Raw genomic sequence first — 20,004 nt, forward strand, 5'->3', positions numbered from 1 at the left:
GATACTGTCCTCCTGATGAAGGTTTTCCCCCACCCGTCCAGCTCGAGGTGGGGGGGACAACTTCATCTGTTTGGAAACTCTGTATTTCTCATGTCACCAGTGACTCGATAGTCTTGGACCATGAAACAGAATTTCATTCTTTAACCTGGTAACAGGTATAGTTGATCCATCAGTACCACATCCCTAATAGAATATACCAAGAAACGGAAGAGAAAATATGTGGGACTTTGAAGGTACTCTAGTTCCCTCAGGAGAATACACTCAAAACCATTCATCCTCCCATAAAAACAATGATGGCATATACCCTACAGTACAGTAGACCCCAATCCACCTTCCTAATCCGATAAGATATAACATATAGAATGAATATGATCTTGGTTGACATGTGGAAATTTAGGAAGGTCGTAAATCCCAATGCATTTCGACGAATGGGCTTCTTTAGTGGTTCAAAGGAAGGGGAAATACTATACTGATGGTTCTTCACATTGTATGACCGGCCTAAAAAAGGAGAAACTAGATAAGACAAAAGAGACGAGAGCAGTGGGCAGCAGAATGGAGCCATACATGGAGAGTGGAGAGTTGCACAGCATAGACAGAAGAAGACCTCCACAAAACCAAGAAAAATTACCTCAATCTGATGTCAAAATAATTTAGGTAGACAGTCCTCTGGTAAATAGCAGAGCAGCCCTCTGATAAATAGCAAGATATTAACCAGACTGGTTGATTGAATACCTTAGATAACTTTACATATGTACAGTTGTGTTCAAAATAATAGCAGTCAGACATCACTAACCTGATCAATCACTGTTTTTGGTAGAAATGATATTTCTACATGGCAAATAATTTACTAGCAGGTGTAGTAGAGTAATAGAAATCGAACAGACCCAACAGTCATGTCATGCATGCTGCTGATTCTGTGTAATTGAATCATTAATTGAAAGGGGCATGTTCAAAATAATAGCAGTGTAGAGTTCTATTAGTGAGGTCATTCATTCTTTGAAAAACAGGTGGCAATTATTGCCCTTATTTAAGGAAGGAAGGCAGCAAATGTTGTACATGCTGGTTACAGTGCATTTCTCTCTGAAATTCTGAGGAAAATGGGTCGTTCCAGACATTGTTCAGAAGAACAGCGTACCTTGATTAAAAAGTTGATTGGAGAGGGGAAAACATATAAAGAAGTGCAGAAAATGATAGGCTGCTTAGCTAAAATGATCGCAAATGCTTTAAAATGGCAACCAAAACCTGAAAGACGTGGAAGAAAGCGAAAAACTACCATTCAAATGGATAGAAGAATAGCCAAAACGGCAAGGACTCAGCCAACAATCAGCTCCAGGAAGATCAAAGAAGGTCTAAAGTTACCTGTGAGTACTGTTACAAGTAGAAGTCGCCTATGTGAAGCCAAGCTATCTGCAAGAAGCCCCCGCAAAAATCCCACTGTTGAAAAAAAGACGTGCTAAAGAGGTTACAATTTGCCAAAGAGCACATTGACTGGCCTAAAGAGAAATGGCACAACATTTTGTGGACTGATGAAAGTAAGATGGTCTCCAGCCACTAGACCCAAAAAGAACAGTTTGTCAGACGACCCCCAAACACTGAATTCAAGCCACAGTACACTGTGAAGACAGTGAAGCATGGGTGCGCAAACATCATGATTTGGGGATGTTTCTCATACTATGGTGTTGGTATTTATCGCATACCAGGGATCATGGATCAGTTTGAATACATCAGAATACTTGAAGAGGTCATGCTGCCTTATGCTGAAGAGGAAATGCCCTTGAAATGGGTGTTCCAACAAGACAATGACCCCAAACACACCAGTAAATGTGCAACATCTTGGTTCCAGACCAACAAGATTGATGTTAGAGTGGCCAGCCCAATCCCCGGATCTTAATCCAATAGAAAACTTGTGGGGTGACATCAAAAATTGCAGTTTCTGAGGCAAAAGCAAGAAATAGAGAAGAACTGTGGAATGTAGTCCAATCATCCTGGGCTGGAATACCTGTTCACAGGTGCCAGAAGTTGGTTGACTCCATGCAACACAGATGTACAGCAGTTCTCAGAAACAGTGCTTATACAACTAAATATTAATTAAGTGATTCAAAGGAAATCAAAATCTTCAAACATTTTTCAGTTTATATAGTGAATGTTTGAGTTTGTAAAGAAGAATACAAACACTGCTATTTTTTTTGAACAGTCTAATATTCACTTTTCTTCAATTTTTTTTAGAGGAACAACACAAATTTGATATATTTTTTTCATGTTTTGATTTGGAATAGAATGTGTAGTGTTCCCAATGCATTTGTGTGTATGGAAATAAATTAGAAGGATTTTGAGCTTTATTCACTTTCTTCAACACACTGCTATTATTTTGAACACAACTGTATAAGGCTGTGTTTAATCAGTTCCCAGATAATGGGGGAATCCTACTGCAGGCCATGAAGCATGTCTCAATCTATCATGACTCCAGTTCACTCCAGCAAGTACAGTACAGCTAAAACAATACTGCCTTCATTAATTGGCGTTGTGATTAATTTATCATTAATTGTTTTTATGGGAGGATGAATTTTTTTTTATATAAAGTTTTGTAATAAAATTTGATAAACTTTTTATATTTGTGTGTTTTGAGTGTAACAGCAGGGAGTGATCTCTTTAGTTCCATCATCACACAGGTCCAGAGGTTTCTTTTCCAACCTGTTTATGATGCCCAAGAAGAAAAAGGTTTTGTCCTGTTCTGGACCTCAAAGGCTCGCAAAACCTTTGAAGGTATGAAAATGTAAAATAAAAAACAGAGTGGCTCTTACCTCCTCTTCTGAAGTCCCCCACTGGCAATGTCCGCTCCTCCTGTAGCGCTGCTACAGTCAGGCACAGCACTGGATTGAGAGGATTCAGGTAAGAATTTAAGGAGAGGGGAGGATAAAACGGCAAGAGGAAGTTTTTTGTACCTTAATGCAGGTAATACATTAACCACTGCCCCCCTTGGTGGACGTCATATGATGTCCTGGGGTCTTAAATGGTTATACCGGGATGATGCCTGCAGCTAAAGGCATTATCCTGATATCAACATTTTCAGCTAGTGATACTGTTTCATGTAGAAATGATTAGAGTGGCTATACAGCTACTCGGTCACTTCTACATGGGGCGGAAGGGGGTGCCGCCCTCCCGCCGCTGCCTTTCCTGGGCTCTTCTGTCCCATTGGCCGACCAGCGGCATCTCCATCAGTGAACAGAGAGAGAGGAACTGATGTTGTCCCTCTCTCTTTGTGAGTACAAAAACTGGAAGTGACAAGGATTTAGTCTCTTCCAGTTTTGCTTTGTTTACTGGCCTGTTACCAGCTAGTGAAGCAGCCGATCAGACCAATCTGTGTCTCCGCAGATTCATTGGAGACCATCCTTAAATTAGACTGATTCCCTTTTTGTAGTCACAGTTCCACAAGGGTCAGATGGCATTCTGGGCTACTGTCTCTAATTGGATTAGACAGACTTGTTAATGCACACATCATTAAACATTAGGCACCTTCTACCTTCTTTTTCTAGAGTGGTTGGTGCCTTTTGTCGCAAATTAGATGTCGATTTCCTAGGTTTGAAGCTGCCACCATTTTGTTGTCTGTTCATACTTTCACTAAATTCTACAATGTTGATGTGTCCTTCGATGCTTGTTGTGATCGGAAAGGGGACTGTAATTTTTTTGTGCTGTCCTTTCCCACCAATTTGCAGTCACTTTGACACATACGAAAGTCTTGAAGATCTCTGCTATGTCCTTCACTGAGCAGCAGAAAAAAAAAAAGAAGATTTTGGTTCTTCATTGTAAAATCCTTTTTTTCTTTTTTCAGTAAACGACACAACACTCATGTCTCTGGTTGTTCTCTCTGATCTCCGTTGCTTTTTTTCCTACTGTTTTGTGACTAACTGAGCTGCCTCAAGCAGATGAGGGTTTGGACACCAGTAGGGGCTGACACTGGGCTGTTCTTTCTGTTTTTTGTGCCTGGCATCCTACTTCTGCAGCTAGCACTATAACCCAAAGATCATAATCTCTGCAGTGTCCTTCAGTGAACTCTGAGAAGTTTTTTACAATGTGTACAAAAAAATCCTATTTTATTGACATGGATATACATTTTAATAAATTAAATGTAAATTATACAAAGGCTGGGGTATGCTTTCCCTTTAATATTACATTGTTTAATAATGTTTTTCCTTTGTTCATTTATTAAATGATGGTCCACATTTTTCTAGACAGTGTGATTTGTTGGGGAGACAACATTGTGACCTAATTCTCATGTATCATGGAGTTAGACGGTGTAATATGACAGATCTGCACATGTTGCCGAGATTTGTGACTGCTACAAAGACATGAGCCTGTTGTCCAGAAGCTTCTTGTTAACTAATTATGATGTGGTAGGATTGTCATTTTCCAACATATATTGGTGTCTATGGCGTCAGTTGACTAATCTGAGTTTTTCTTTTTTCAACTGTGTTGTTTTACCTCACATTAATTTTTCTCATCAAAACTGTATGTTCACTTTAATAAATTTTGTGTATACAGTGCATTCATAAAGTATTCAGACCCCCTTCACTTTTTTCAATTAAGTTATGTTGCAACCTGATTCTACAGTTGTTTAAATTATTTTTTTAAAATCATTTTTCTCATTCTCGGTACCCCATAATGACAAAGTGAAAACAGAATATTAGAAATGTTTGCAAATGTATGAAAATAGCACATTGGCATAAGTGTTCAGACTCTTGGCAACAACACTTGAAATTTAGCTTGGTGCCTCCCCTTTCACTTGATCATTGCTGAGATGTTTTTACACCTTGATTGGAGTCCAGCCTGTTAAATTAAATTGATTGGAAATGATTTGGAAAGGCACACACCTCTCTATCACCCCCGGTTCACATCTGTGTGGGTGGTGCCTCTGCAAATCCACACAAAAATCTGTGCAGCCACACCACCGGCACACAGGAATGCGGACCCACGGGAGGGTGCCATTAATTTTAATGGCTCGCCACCCGCACTGGAAATCGCAACTGTACTAAGAACCGAGGTTCCCGTGGGGGCAGCATTTTCTGAAGACGTTCAGGGGCTTTTTCCTTGCATTTCCCGGGGCACGGCAGTCCATTCAAATGCATAGGCTCTCATTCCCACGCAAAAAGCAGCCCGCAGGAATGCGGATATGTGAACCTAGCCTTAAAGGCCTCACAATGCATACTATATCGTTGAAAAAGCCATGAGGTCAAAGGAACTGCCTGCAGAGCTCAGAGTTAGGATTATTACAAGGCATAGATCTGGGGAAGGCTGAAAAAACATTCTGCTGCACCGAAGGTTCCTAAGGGCACGGTGGCCTCTGTAATTCTCAAACAGAAGGAGTTTGGCACAACCAGGACTCTTGGTTGCTAGGCCAAAGCAATTGGGGAAGAAAGGCCTTAGTAAGAGAGGTGACCCAGGACTTGGTGGCCACCCTGACTGAGCTCCAGAGATCCTGTGTGGAGATGGGACAAAGTTCCAGAAGGACAACCATCACTGCAGCCCTCCGCTGATCTGGGCTTTATGGCAGAGTGGCTCGATTGAAGCCTCTCCTCCGTGCAAAACACATGATGGGGCTTTTGGAGGCTGAAAAAAAAGCACCTGAAGGACTCTGTCTGTGAGAAACAAGATTCTCTGGTATGATGAAATCAAGATTGCACTGTTTGATCTCAATTCTAAACATTATATCCAGAGAAAAACAGCCAAACTCATTATCTGCCCAATACCATCCCAACAATGAAGCATGGTGGTGACAGCATCATGCCGTGGAGTGTTTTTCAGCAGCAGGGACTGGGAGACTGGTCAAGGTTGAGGGAAAGCTGAATGGAGCAAAGTACAGATATATCCTTAATGAAAACCTGTTCAACAGTGCTCAGGTCCTCAGAATGGGCCAATGGTTCACCTTCCAATACATCAATGATCCTAAGCACACAGCCAAGACAACACAGGAGCGGCTTAGAAGCAGCTCTATGTATGTCATAGAGTTGCACAGCCAGAGACCTGACTTAAACCCTATTGAACATCTCTGGAGACCTGAAATGGCTTTCCACTGATGGTCCCCATGCAACCTGACTCAGCTTGAGAAGATTTGCAAAGAAGAATGGCAGAAAAATCTCCTAATCCAGGCGTGCAACCCCCCTTCTTTGTACCCCAGTCCCCTCCAAGCCTACCTTTCACAGTGGTTTGGGGGCAGGACTGCCCAGCATTTCCTGTTGGTGAGCGCGTGATTGGTAGCTGGGACCACCCCCTGTCTTGGCAAGTCACTGGCTGGTGAGCTTAGGCGGTCTTGCCCTCTATTTGGGTGTGCCACTCCTTCTGCCTGCCAGCTGCTGTAGTAATGAGAGCTAAGGCGGCAGCAAAGGAAGGGGGTCATCATTCGGGAGAGGACATCCAGACTGCTAGGTGGTGGAACCGTGGTTTGGATAGGACTGTCATTCAGTCTGGGTTTGGACCGCAGTCCGCCATTTAGTGACGTATAGTATACAGGACCATAGATGCACCTGACATATAGTATACAGGACCGTAGATGCACCTGACATATAGTATACAGGACCATAGATGCACCTGACATATAGTATACAGGACCGTAGATGCACCTGACATATAGTATACAGGACCGTAGATGCACCTGACATATAGTATACAGGACCATAGATGCACCTGACATATAGTATACAGGACCGTAGATGCACCTGACATATAGTATACAGGACCGTAGATGCACCTGACATATAGTATACAGGACCATAGATGCACCTGACATATAGTATACAGGACCGTAGATGCACCTGACATATAGTATACAGGACCGTAGATGCACCTGACATATAGTATACAGGACCATAGATGCACCTGACATATAGTATACAGGACCGTAGATGCACCTGACATATAGTATACAGGACCATAGATGCACCTGACATATAGTATACAGGACCGTAGATGCACCTGACATATAGTATACAGGACCGTAGATGCACCTGACATATAGTATACAGGACCATAGATGCACCTGACATATAGTATACAGGACCGTAGATGCACCTGACATATAGTATACAGGACCGTAGATGCACCTGACATATAGTATACAGGACCATAGATGCACCTGACATATAGTATACAGGACCGTAGATGCACCTGACATATAGTATACAGGACCATAGATGCACCTGACATATAGTATACAGGACCATAGATGCACCTGACATATAGTATACAGGACCATAGATGCACCTGACATATAGTATACAGGACCGTAGATGCACCTGACATATAGTATACAGGACCGTAGATGCACCTGACATATAGTATACAGGACCGTAGATGCACCTGACATATAGTATACAGGACCATAGATGCACCTGACATATAGTATACAGGACCGTAGATGCACCTGACATATAGTATACAGGACCGTAGATGCACCTGACATATAGTATACAGGACCATAGATGCACCTGACATATAGTATACAGGACCGTAGATGCACCTGACATATAGTATACAGGACCGTAGATGCACCTGACATATAGTATACAGGACCGTAGATGCACCTGACATATAGTATACAGGACCATAGATGCACCTGACATATAGTATACAGGACCATAGATGCACCTGACATATAGTATACAGGACCATAGATGCACCTGACATATAGTATACAGGACCGTAGATGCACCTGACATATAGTATACAGGACCGTAGATGCACCTGACATATAGTATACAGGACCGTAGATGCACCTGACATATAGTATACAGGACCGTAGATGCACCTGACATATAGTATACAGGACCGTAGATGCACCTGACATATAGTATACAGGACCGTAGATGCACCTGACATATAGTATACAGGACCGTAGATGCACCTGACATATAGTATACAGGACCGTAGATGCACCTGACATATAGTATACAGGACCATAGATGCACCTGACATATAGTATACAGGACCGTAGATGCCGCTACAAACTTCTAAACACTGCCATGTACTGGCTGAAGAATTTATCTCTACGGAATGCTGATGTAATTGTCGCACAAAATACAGAATACTGTAGTCCAGCATGTTTCCTAATTTTGTGCTTGACAAATTTGCTTTGAATCTAGGAGCCAATTAAAAAAGTTAGGAGCGTTTTTTTTTTTTTTGGGTTGTCAGCGTCCGGGACTTCATACAATACAATTTGTCACGTGACAATCGCGGCAAAACAGCAACAAGTTTTAGGTGCAACTGAAAATGGTGCCACCTGAAACTTTGTTTTGCAATCACAGCAATTCTACTGCGATCCCAGAACACCCAGGTGTGAATGGAACTTCCCTGGTTCACATACATGCGATTCTGGATTCATTTTAAAACTCAGATTCGCATAACAGGCTAGATATTTTGTGTTCCTATTCAGGTGATTCACACAGATGCAATCCACATGCATTGTGTTTTGAATACCATTATGAAAAGGGTCCTGTTTGAGTTTGTGGCAGTGCGTTCTAGGCTTTCAAGTGATAGAGTAGAGTGGCATGCAGAGATAAGTGTTCACATAGGATTGCTATTGACAGAATTTTTTGCATTGAAGTCTATGGGAGACTTTTTCGCATAGATGTCTATGGGAGACTTTTTCGCATAGAAGTCTATGTGAGGGACTTCCCATAAAAGTCTATGGGGGGGGGCGACTTCCCATAGAAGTCTATGGGGGGGGCGACTTCCCATAGAAGTCTATGGGGGGGGCCACTTCCCGTAGAAGTCTATGGGGGGGGGGCGACTTCCCATAGAAGTCTATGGGGGGGGCGACTTCCCATAGAAGTCTATGGGGGGGGCGACTTCCCGTAGAAGTGTATGGGGGGGACGACTTCCCGTAGAAGTGTATGGGGGGGACGACTTCCCGTAGAAGTGTATGGGGGGGGGCGACTTCCCGTAGAAGTGTGGGGGGGGGGGCGACTTCCCGTAGAAGTGTGTGGGGGGGCCACTTCCCGTAGAAGTGTGTGGGGGGGCCACTTCCCGTAAAAGTGTGTGGGGGGGCCACTTCCCGTAAAAGTGTGTGGGGGGGCCACTTCCCGTAAAAGTGTATGGGGGGGCCACTTCCCGTAAAAGTGTATGGGGGGGCCACTTCCCGTAAAAGTGTATGGGGGGGCCACTTCCCGTAAAAGTGTATGGGGGGGCCACTTCCCGTAAAAGTGTATGGGGGGGCCACTTCCCGTAAAAGTGTATGGGGGGGCCACTTCCCGTAAAAGTGTATGGGGGGGCCACTTCCCGTAAAAGTGTATGGGGGGGCCACTTCCCGTAAAAGTGTATGGGGGGCCACTTCCCGTAAAAGTGTATGGGGGGGCCACTTCCCGTAAAAGTGTATGGGGGGGCCACTTCCCGTAAAAGTGTATGGGGGGCCACTTCCCGTAAAAGTGTATGGGGGGGCCACTTCCCGTAAAAGTGTATGGGGGGGCCACTTCCCGTAAAAGTGTATGGGGGGGCCACTTCCCGTAAAAGTGTATGGGGGGGCCACTTCCCGTAAAAGTGTATGGGGGGGCCACTTCCCGTAAAAGTGTATGGGGGGGCCACTTCCCGTAAAAGTGTATGGGGGGGCCACTTCCCGTAAAAGTGTATGGGGGGGCCACTTCCCGTAAAAGTGTATGGGGGGGCCACTTCCCGTAAAAGTGTATGGGGGGGCCACTTCCCGTAAAAGTGTATGGGGGGGCCACTTCCCGTAAAAGTGTATGGGGGGGCCACTTCCCGTAAAAGTGTATGGGGGGGCCACTTCCCGTAAAAGTGTATGGGGGGGCCACTTCCCGTAAAAGTGTATGGGGGGGCCACTTCCCGTAAAAGTGTATGGGGGGGCCACTTCCCGTAAAAGTGTATGGGGGGGCCACTTCCCGTAAAAGTGTATGGGGGGGCCACTTCCCGTAAAAGTGTATGGGGGGGCCACTTCCCGTAGAAGTGTATGGAGGGGGCGGCCACTTCCCGTAGAAGTGTATGGAGGGGGGGCGGCCACTTCCCGTAGAAGTGTATGGAGGGGGGGCGGCCACTTCCCGTAGAAGTGTATGGAGGGGGGGCGGCCACTTCCCGTAGAAGTGTATGGAGGGGGGGGGGCGACTTCCCGTAGAAGTCTGTGGGGGGGCGCGACTTCCCGTAGAAGTCTGTGGGGGGGGGGGCGACTTCCCGTAGAAGTCTGTGGGGGGGGGCGACTTCCCGTAGAAGTCTGTGGGGGGGGGGGGGGGGCGACTTCCCGTAGAAGTCTATGGACCCCATAGAACACCACAATTTAGATAATCTAACAAGTAGCCTGAGATGCAGCAGCAACAAGGCAGGAGGGAGCCACTGTGTCCACGGCCGCACACTGAGTCCCAGCTGTCAACCTGCTAGGATGATGTCAGGAGTAGGGAGTCCTTTCTCAAAAAGAAAAAGTGGGGTCTGTTTGGAGCCTTGATATTTCACCAAACCCCCCCCCCCCCACATGTCAAAATTGTACAAAATATTACACAGGGCATACTACAGCGTACGCTCCTGTGAGGCCAAGTTTACCCGCACGGGGATGCACAGGTGTTTTGTGCAGGCAGTCCCATTGATCTCGATTGAGATGTAGCAACTGCACAGGCACAGCTTCTGTTCCCAAAACATCTGTGTGGGTCTGTGTACATGTCCCTGAGCTTCACAGTTCGGGGTCGTGCACCCACAGGGACTTCAGAGTGGGAGCAGCGACCGTGCCCGCCGTATAGGTCTGCCTGCAGGGGGATGCTTTGAACACCTGCACATCTCCATGCGCATAAACACGGACCTCCGTGGGCAGGAATTTTGAAAGCTATGTTGTGTTTATGTCCGCTAATAATTATTTTAGTATATCGTGATTTGATAAACATTTGTGCAACTATTGTGGGGCCTAAAAAATCAATAGCACTTTTTTTATGCTACAGGACATGTGCTTTCAGAAAATATATGGTTTGAGGGTCTTTTAAAATCTCAAGATTTGTAACCTTGAGATTGTCCATGCTTTTCCACAATTTTTGTTTTCATATCCTCAGACAATTTTCTGCTGCTCTTTCTCTTCTCCATGCTCCATGTGGCACACAGAGACATGCAGAAGAAAATTTGTCAGTTTTTCACCATTTTAACTGGTTGCCGATGTGATTTCTGTATTATCAGCACCTGTTAATTGATACAGGTGATTTTAATTACAAATTACAGGAGCATCACAAATTTGGACTGCAATTATTTCTTATAATTTCAAGGAGGGGCCAATAATTTTGTGCAGTCCATTTTTGGGGTTTTGTGGGGAATGTGTCAGATTTGGCTTTTTGTTTCTCCACTTTTTTGTGTTTTTATACCAATGCAAACAAAAGTAAAAATGATGAGAATGCCTAAACATTTGCAATTGCGACAATTTTCTAGGCAAAGTGGTGCATTATCTGACAGGACCGCAGAGGTGCCAATATTTTTAGGCATGACTATTTAGTTCTGAATAAATTCAGGAAAGAATTTGCTTAGACTAAAGAGATTTTTCATAATTTTTTGTCTTGACAGTCGAGTCAGACTGCAGTAAAAACCTGGCAGGAATTCTATCCCTTACTTCCTCTTCAAAACTGAAAAAAGTTTTGGCTGAAGTTAAGAAATTTTTTTTTTTTTTTCAATAATGTGGAGCTTACTTGGGCTGTTGCATCAAAAACACATTGATAGTAGGTTACATGGTTTCCAATGGCATAGTTCACACCAGTGCGGTCAGTTCCAGTGCGTTCGAGTTCCAAAAAAACATCAAAAATGCACCTAAATGTATCAGAACGCACATGTCCTTATTTAAGTTGAAGAAAAAAATGGATCAGAAGCACACCAAAACGCGTCAAAAATGCGCATATAGAAATGCATCCAGAATGCATCTGGACTGCGTTTCTAAGATGTGGTCCAGTCCTTAAGGCAGAGCTGGTGATGTGATCTATATTGGTTGGCAATTTCTTATAGCAGTTACCCTACTAGTGACTAGAAGTCACTTTGCACCAGATAAAAATATACGGTACATCTTTGCCATTTCTAAGCATGGAAGGATTGGAAAAAATTTGCAGTGGTAGACAGAGGTAAACTGAAAGTATATCTATAGTCCAAACACTGGAACAAGTTGCCAATTGAAGATTTTCCATATATTTCTGTTCTGGTGGCAGTACAACATATTTTCTATTTTCCTTTGCCTTCTATCCTAGTCACAATGGTCACCAGGACAATAAAGAAGACAAATCTCCCTATTGGGGACCTAGCAATAAAAACCCTCCCCCACTCTATCCTAAATGGAAAAAAATGTATTTAGATACACTTTTTAGGCTCGTCATAGATGGATCCAAATTCAGCTGGCTCAACAGGGACCTGTCAAATTTTGATCTATCTCTGACCATTCCTGTTCGAGAAGAGTAGTTTTATTGATCTATTCCTCTTGAGCGGGACTGCTGGTAAATTTTTCATTGATCAGTGCATGCAGCTAATCCATTGGAGCACTAATCAGAGTATTATGACAGCGGAGGAGTCCCCACTGTCAGATTACAGTAGCCCAGTAGGGAGGATTCCTTCATCCACCAAGCGTGTGTGGATGGGGGAATCCATTCATCAATACATCTGTTTTTCAACAGAAAAGGCTGTTCTGCAAACTTACTGGCTAGGTCACCAGGTGAAAATAAAAGACAGCCTAAAAAACTAATGCAGCCATCACATTCAAAGCTGACTTTTGAAAGATTGATATTGATTGAAAAAGATTGAAATTAAAATTTTGATTCACCTATGGCCATTCCTGTTTGAGGAGTTGCTCTAATGATTTGCTTCTGAACTGCTGGCAAATTTTCATTTGATCAGTGCTGATGAGTGTATTCTGACAGCGGAGGAGTCACAATACAATAACTCAGCGGGGAGGATTCCCGTATCCACCTTGTATTAGGGCCGGATCTAGCCTGCCCTGTGTGACTAAAAAAATCAGCAGGGCAGAGATCCAGGGTCACTACTGGCAGGGCAGAGGACAAGGGCACAGTTCCTTATCCCATCTCTTCACTACACACAGCCTGGGCACAGGCAGCAGAGCTCCTTTTTCCCACACAACGCAGAACTAGGATTAGTATAGTGTCAGGCTAGGGCAGTATAATATCAAACTAGGGTGGTAACGTATAAGATTAGGGTGGTATTGTGTCAATTTAGGGCAGCATAGTGGCAGGTTAGGGTTGGCTTTGGGGGGGGCACAACTAAAATCTGGGGGGGCATAGCCCACCACAGTACCCCCTAGATCCGGCCATGCCTCGTGTGTGGAATGGGGTAATACTGTACATTCTATTTTGTTCAATCAACGCTCTAGCTGATCAAAAAAACTGATCAATGTATGACCAGCTTAAGGCTAATGCATGTGGAACATTACAAATGACAAAGTACGAATTTGAACAGGAGTTACAGCATCTTTAATGATATTGCAAATTACTGTGTCATAAGGATTTGTTGTGAATAGCTTAAGTCATTTAGTGCTTGACTTTTTACCTTTCTCCCACTTTATATTACATTAAAGAATTTTATTTTAATATTGTTTCATTTGCTTTTATTTGTTTTTCAGTGCCTCATGTAACAGGTTTTGTTTTTTCAATATTGTTTTTTTTTTAATTTATAGCCACTGCTGCAAAAGTTATTGAAAAATTTGACGAAGGAGAAATTGAAGATGATGATGGTGCTATTATACTGAAGAACCTCAAGAAACGCACAGTAACCTTCCCTTGCTGATACAGATAAAAGGTATCAAGGAAAGACGACATCTCGGAAAGATTTGAAAGCAGAATTAGGGGAGCAGTCTTTCTCTGAAGAATCTGGTGAGTTTAAAATGCAATTTGCACATATGTAAATATACATTGAATCGTAGTCAGCTATTCATTCTTAATTGATTTTAACACAGGTAAAACAATGCAAAATAATTTTAGCTGATCCAATTTGAGAACTTTTGACACTTTGTGCAGCAGCTAGCTGTCAAACTTGGTTATTACTGACCACTTTGGGTCTTCTAACAAGAGGAAACCAATCACAGTTCCTAATCTTGCGACATTAAAAAAAAAAGGTTTAAACTTGCAGAGACCACTGCAACCTGTTGGTAGGAATGTGCTTTTTTTAATGCTGTAATTGTCTGATACAGTGATAGTATTATAATAATTAGAATCTGTTCATAAAAATGTTTTCTTTTTACATTTTTGTAAAGAGCAGGGTTTTTAGTATAAAACAGTGTATCAAATGAAATCAGCAAACAAATACCCAACATGTCAAACTTTAAAATGTGTGCCTGTGAAATGGCAACAAACTTCAGTACCCTATATTTTCCGTAGACAGTCTAAAAGACTGCTGATGTCTCACCTGTCATCCAACGAATCTAATGCAGTTTACGTCACTTCTGGGTCAACAAGTACAGAAGACTGAGAGTGGTAGCTTGGTTCCCTCCACATCTACATGGGGCCCAGGCGTGTCGATGGGTGTGCAAAGTCCAGGATACATGTCGGAGGTGCATGCGTGGGGGAGGGGGGGTTCGGCCATTACTGGGGTTGTTTCAAAGTAGACCAGTCGTCGGATCACTTCCATCTGACAGACAGCAGTTGGCTGCAGCTGCCGCCTGCATAGTATGTGAAACACCCACTGTCATGTTTATACATTGTAGGAAGTTCCTTTTTTTCCCAACCCAACAAGTTGCTCTCCCTGCCAGAATGGTATCAACCAAACAGCTCTCACACCTGTCCGCGATAGCTGTTGCTGGCCCAGTTTGTTTTGCTGTCAGATAAGTGTCAAGAATTTAAAATTTTTTTCTTAAAGTGGTTGTAAACTCTTGCATATACCCAATGCAGTGAATAACCTCAGGTGATACATGGAGATTAAACAAATCCTCCTAGATGAGTTGTACCTGTTTATCTGTAGCCATCTGTCCTGTTCCTTGATGTAAAAACACACAGGTCAAACGATTTTATTTCAGTTCTACCAGCAGGGGGCAGGGATTTTAAGTTACCCACTGTGGGGTGAGCTCTGAGAGCTGATTGGAGGGAAGGGACCTCCCCCCTTCACACAGCACATAGGAATCACAGACTGTGTGCTGGAACTCTCTTCTCCGTCACCATTTTATCTCTTGGTGTCAGAAAACCTGTCAGAAATGAGTCATGCAGAGTGTGTAGGAACAAGGCAGCAGAGCGAAATCACACTCACGGCTGTGGATAGAGACAAGTACACAGAATTTAAAGCATGTGCTTTGTTCATATTTCATGTCAGAGGTTTACAACCACTTTAATTTTGTTGGATGGTACAGAATGCAGTTTATACACCTTTCACACTTACAATATCTTTTTCAAAACACTTTGAAACAGCATTTGAAAGCATGAAACACATAAGACTTGTATCCTGTGCCATTTAAAGAAAACCATTTTCCAACATACTGTTGTGCAATGAATCCTTCATATTCTTGTTGCTCTTCCTTCAATATATCAATTATGTTGATACATTTTCATCTGTTAGTTGCTATAAAATAAGATTTGTTTGTTTTGTAGATGAAGAAGAATCACAAGAAGATGCATTGGACAGTAGTCTTGAACTGAGAAGTGATGAAGACAAAGGAACAGATGCTGAAGAGAATGAGTCAGAGGAGGGGGATTATAATGATGATGATAGTGAAATTGCTGAGCAGGACAGCAATGAAGATGATGAAGATTCAACTCTCCATGATAGGGAGGAATCAGATTTACAAGATGGAGTGCAGACGTTCTCCAAAGAAAAGGTTTCCTCAGATGTTGCTAAGGGTCAAGGCATTAAGAATCAGATGAGTAAGTCAGTGATGTAAATGATGTGTAATGATCAGTGTATTTTTCCTTTCCTAATTTATTTTCTCTTGCGTTCATTGACAGACACAGCTATCTTGACCATAGGGTTATATTGCCACCTACAGGAGTAGGACTCTAGGCAGAAAAATAACACAGCACCGTCTTTGGGCAGTACTAGCTGGTATAAACACCCTCTCTGCTCTGCTCTCTGAAAGACAGTTTTTTTCTGCCTAGTGAGCAATAAGGACCTAGCTCCCTACTGGAACCTTTGGTTCCAGAGCTTTTTCCTTTTTATTTTTTCCTGGGATTTTTCTGCGGAGATCTTCAAGCAACAGCCAGGCTGGGCGACGCGCTGGATAATCTTGATAGTGGTTACTCCAGCCAGGGCAACAAGCATGCACAGATCACTAGCCCCATGCTCGGTTGGCCGTGACATGCCCCACCCTGGACTGGGGTGGCCAGCGAGTTAAACATAGTCAGTGTTACCCCTGGTCGACAGCCCCCCCCCCCCCCCACTTTGGTACAGAGGAGGATCTATCATAGGAGCCCTACCCGCACTCCGCTGGACTGGTAATTAGACACCTCTCCCCTCCCCTTGGATGTGGTTTGGGATGTGGGTACTCCTTGGGGTTGTCGATCTTCTGGGTTTTCCTCCTCTCCTCCTGGCCTTCCTGGGACGCAGGGCCCATCTGGCGGCTATGTGCTTTCAGTATGGCTTGTCTGGGTCCCCTGAGCAGGTGCGGATCCCTTTGCCTGCTGGGTTATACAGGGCTGGGGTTCATTTGCACACATTTAGTATCCTCTCCTCTTCTTCCCTAGCACGGGACAGGCGGCAGTGGGAGGTAGGCAGTGTGGGGTTCCGTTCTGCTGTCTTGTAGCTGGTCAATGTTGGTTTTTTTTTTTTTTTTTATTTCGCTGGCCAGGAAAATTATGGTCTGCCCCCTTTTTGATCACTGCCTTTGTTTTTTGTTTTTTTTTTCTGCCAGCGGGTTCACCACATGGTTGGCCTGGCCACTAATCTAGGCTTCAGCTTTGAGGCCCTCTGGGTGGGCTGTGGCACTGTCATCTTGCTTTTGGGCACCTCCCAGTCTCCCACGTCAGCTCTTTGCCAGTGCCCATTCCCAGCAAGGCATCACTGTTGAGGGTGGATTTGGGGCAGCCAGGGGCGTTGCCATTCCCCTTGTGCTCCCGCCCTTCTACTATGATTGATGCCTGGCACAGACAGTCATGTTGGAGATGGTGGCCATATTGGTGTAGCCGGGGGTTTGGCAATCTGTCGATCTTGGGGAGCCGACAGGTTGATTGTGACCGCGGTTCTGCCTCCCCCAGCCTCCGCCACTCATGTTACAGGCAGAGCGGAGAGCAGGAGGCAGCATAGTGCTGGACGGAGGGTGGGACCGGGGGCGGAAGCTGCTCAGTGATTGGTTGCTAGGCTGTCCTAGCAACCAATCACCAGTTTGGCAGCTGCTGCACCCGCCTTCCACCCAGCACTGTGTTTTCTTCTGATTTCTGCTCTGCTCTACACACTATTACACACTACCTGCGTGTGTGATATGAAGGGGACATAGGAGACACTGTGGGGGTGGGAGGGTGGACACAGGAGACACTGTGGGAAAGGGGGGGCTAAGGAGACACTGTGGGAAAGGGGGGCTTAGGAGACACTGTGGGAGGGGGGAAACAGGTGACTCTGTTGGAGGAGGGCTTAGGAGACACTGTGAGAGGGGGGAAATGGGACACTCTGTGGGAGAGGGAATTAAGAGACACTGTTGGGGGGGGGGGGGCGCTTAGACATTCTGGGAGGGGGGACACAGGAGACTCTGTGGGAGGGGAGGGGCTTAGGAAACACTGGGGCAGGGGGACACAGGAGACTCTGTGGTAGGGGGGGGCTTGGGAGACACTGTGGGGGAGGAGCTTAGGAGACACCGTGGGAGGGTTGAACAGAATATACTACAGAGGGGGGATTTTGATAAGAAAAGGAGAGGGGGCACTGCTTTGGGGGATGGGGAGGCAGAGGACACTTTGTGGGGGCTTGGTGATGTGAAGGGGGGGCAGAGGACACTGGTTTGGGTGTGGCTACATGACACTACTGGGGGGAAGGGGGCAGAGGATACGACACTGGGGGGGGGGGGTGTTGTGAAGGGAGACAGAGGACACTGCTTTGGGGGGGGGGGGTACAGGACACTACTGACTACTGTGGGGGGAGGGGAGCAAAGGACACAGCATTGGGGGTACAGGACACTACTGCGGAGGGAAGGGGGGCAGAGGACACTACAGTGGGGGGGAAGTGATGCAAAGGGGTCAGAGGACACTACAGTGGGTGGTGATATAAAGGGGGACAGGGGATACTACTGTGGGGGGGGGGGGGGGGATGTCTTTTTTTTAAGGGCACTGCCAAGAACCCCCCCCCAGGGAATTTTTTGCTTTACTCCATGTTGTCCTCAACCGCTGAAAAGTTGCCTACCCCTGATATATCCCGTGGAGGCAGCCATTTTGGTGGTGTCTGGCAGTCGCTTTCTTCAGTGGAAGCGGGTTAGCAACACAAAGGCATTCCAGGCCTGCTGCATGTGTACGTCGGGCCTGGATACAGTAATGGCTGTGGAGACAATGTACCCTGGGGAGCGTAATAGCCAGCTGGCTACCGCATCCTCCATGTCCTGGGCAGCTGGGACCAGGGTCATGTGCCCCATACCAACAGGCATGTAGTAGCCATGAGGGGACCGCAGCCTCCCCAGAAACCACCATCATGATGGCCCCAGTGGTCTTGAGACCCAGGGGCATCCCTAGGGTTGGTGTCACCCAGTGCTGGAACACTGGGTGACACCCCCTCTCTCTTTGCCCTCTTTCCCCCCCCTCTTTGCCCTCTTCCCCCCCCCTGTCCTCTTTCTCCCCCCCCTCTCTGCCCTCTTTCTCTCCTCCCCCCCCTCCCCCCCTGCCCTCTTCTCCCCTCCCTCTCTGCCCTCTCTCCCCCCCGCCCTCTTTCTCCCCCCCCCTCTCTGCCCTCTTTCTCTCCTCCCCCCTTCCTCCCCCGCTGCCCTCTTTCTCCCCCTCCCTCTCTGCCCTCCCCCCCGCCCTCTTTCTCCCCCCCTCTCTCTGCCCTCTTTCTCCCCCCGCCCTCTTTCCCCCCCCCCCCACCTCTCTCTGCCTCTTTCTCCCCCCCCCCATCCTCTTCTCCCCCGCCCTCTCTCTCTCTCCCTCCCCCTTACCTACTACATGAAGCTGCAGTGCTGTCACCAGGGTCTGGGGATTACACACTGAACTGTTGCATACTCTGGCCGCCCCTCCAGCTCTACGACTTCAGCAGCCATGGCAGGGACGTGGACCCGCCCCTCTGCTGAAACTCTGAGGAGGAGAGGTGTCCGAAGTGCCTGCCTCACTGTTCGTCCCTCAATGCTTGCTTATTTCAGCAGCGGCATATACAGGGACGGACTGAGCCCCTCTCATGGGGCCCTTTAGTGACCCCGGGCTCTCAGTCAGTCCGCCCCTGGTGGAGCGGGTCCGGTGACACCCCGTGCACCCCCGCACCTTCCTAGGGACACCCCTGTTGAGACCTCTACCACTCTGGTCTGCCCGATATTTATTAGCTTGCCTCCATGCTGAGTCCCTCCTTTGCTCTCCTGTGGTAGGTTTATCCCCTTCCCTGTGGTTGTGCCTTGTGGCGATTTCTGACTATTGTGTAATCCTACATGGTGAGCTCTGCCGGGGACTACATGAGCGGGTGGATCATATATATCATCACCCCTATGTAGGTTGGCGTGCCTGGCAAATCCTTTTATGTGTGTCCCCTCTTAGGACTCTGGTGGGCTCGGTTGTCTGCGCTGCCCCTTCTACTCGGAGTCGGGTGCATTTTCAGCCATGGTTCCAGTGTAAGAAGAGGTGCTGGTTTTTGGCCCCCTTAAGATGTAGCTGGAGAATTAGGGCTTTTCCCATTCAGTGCCCAAAACCCGCCTCAGTTGAGGAATCCCTCTCCTTTCAGGATCTAGTAGGCCATAGGGCAGACTTGCCCACTATATGTTTTACCCTAGTCGACTTGGCACAGCGGCCGGTGCTGGTCCCAGCCTGGGTGTCTTGGATGCTTCTTGTTTGGACAGGGAGGTTATGACAGATTTGCATCTGGACAGGTATATGGGGAACTTAAGTATGTATGTGACGCAGCAGCGGGGGGCGGCATTCCCTGCCTGGTTGACCATCTCCTCAGTATAGCCTGGGA

The 20,004-nt window shown here is 46.0% G+C and overlaps 1 pseudogene across 1 annotated transcript in view; it reads left to right on the forward strand.

Moving 5' to 3' along the window:
- The window catches only part of LOC149445594 (protein AATF-like), a 117,533-nt pseudogene that overhangs the window by 18,574 nt on the left and 78,955 nt on the right, over window positions 1-20,004 (forward strand). Inside the window, exons 2-3 of the transcript XR_016306384.1 lie at window positions 13,628-13,823; window positions 15,528-15,800. The product of XR_016306384.1 is annotated as a protein AATF-like (transcript). The remainder of the gene's footprint in view (window positions 1-13,627; window positions 13,824-15,527; window positions 15,801-20,004) is intronic.

The sequence above is a fragment of the Staurois parvus genome, unplaced genomic scaffold, assembly GCF_062004578.1.
Source record: "Staurois parvus isolate SC_StPar_1 unplaced genomic scaffold, SC_StPar_1.0 ptg000717l, whole genome shotgun sequence".
Lineage (NCBI taxonomy): Eukaryota > Metazoa > Chordata > Amphibia > Anura > Ranidae > Staurois > Staurois parvus.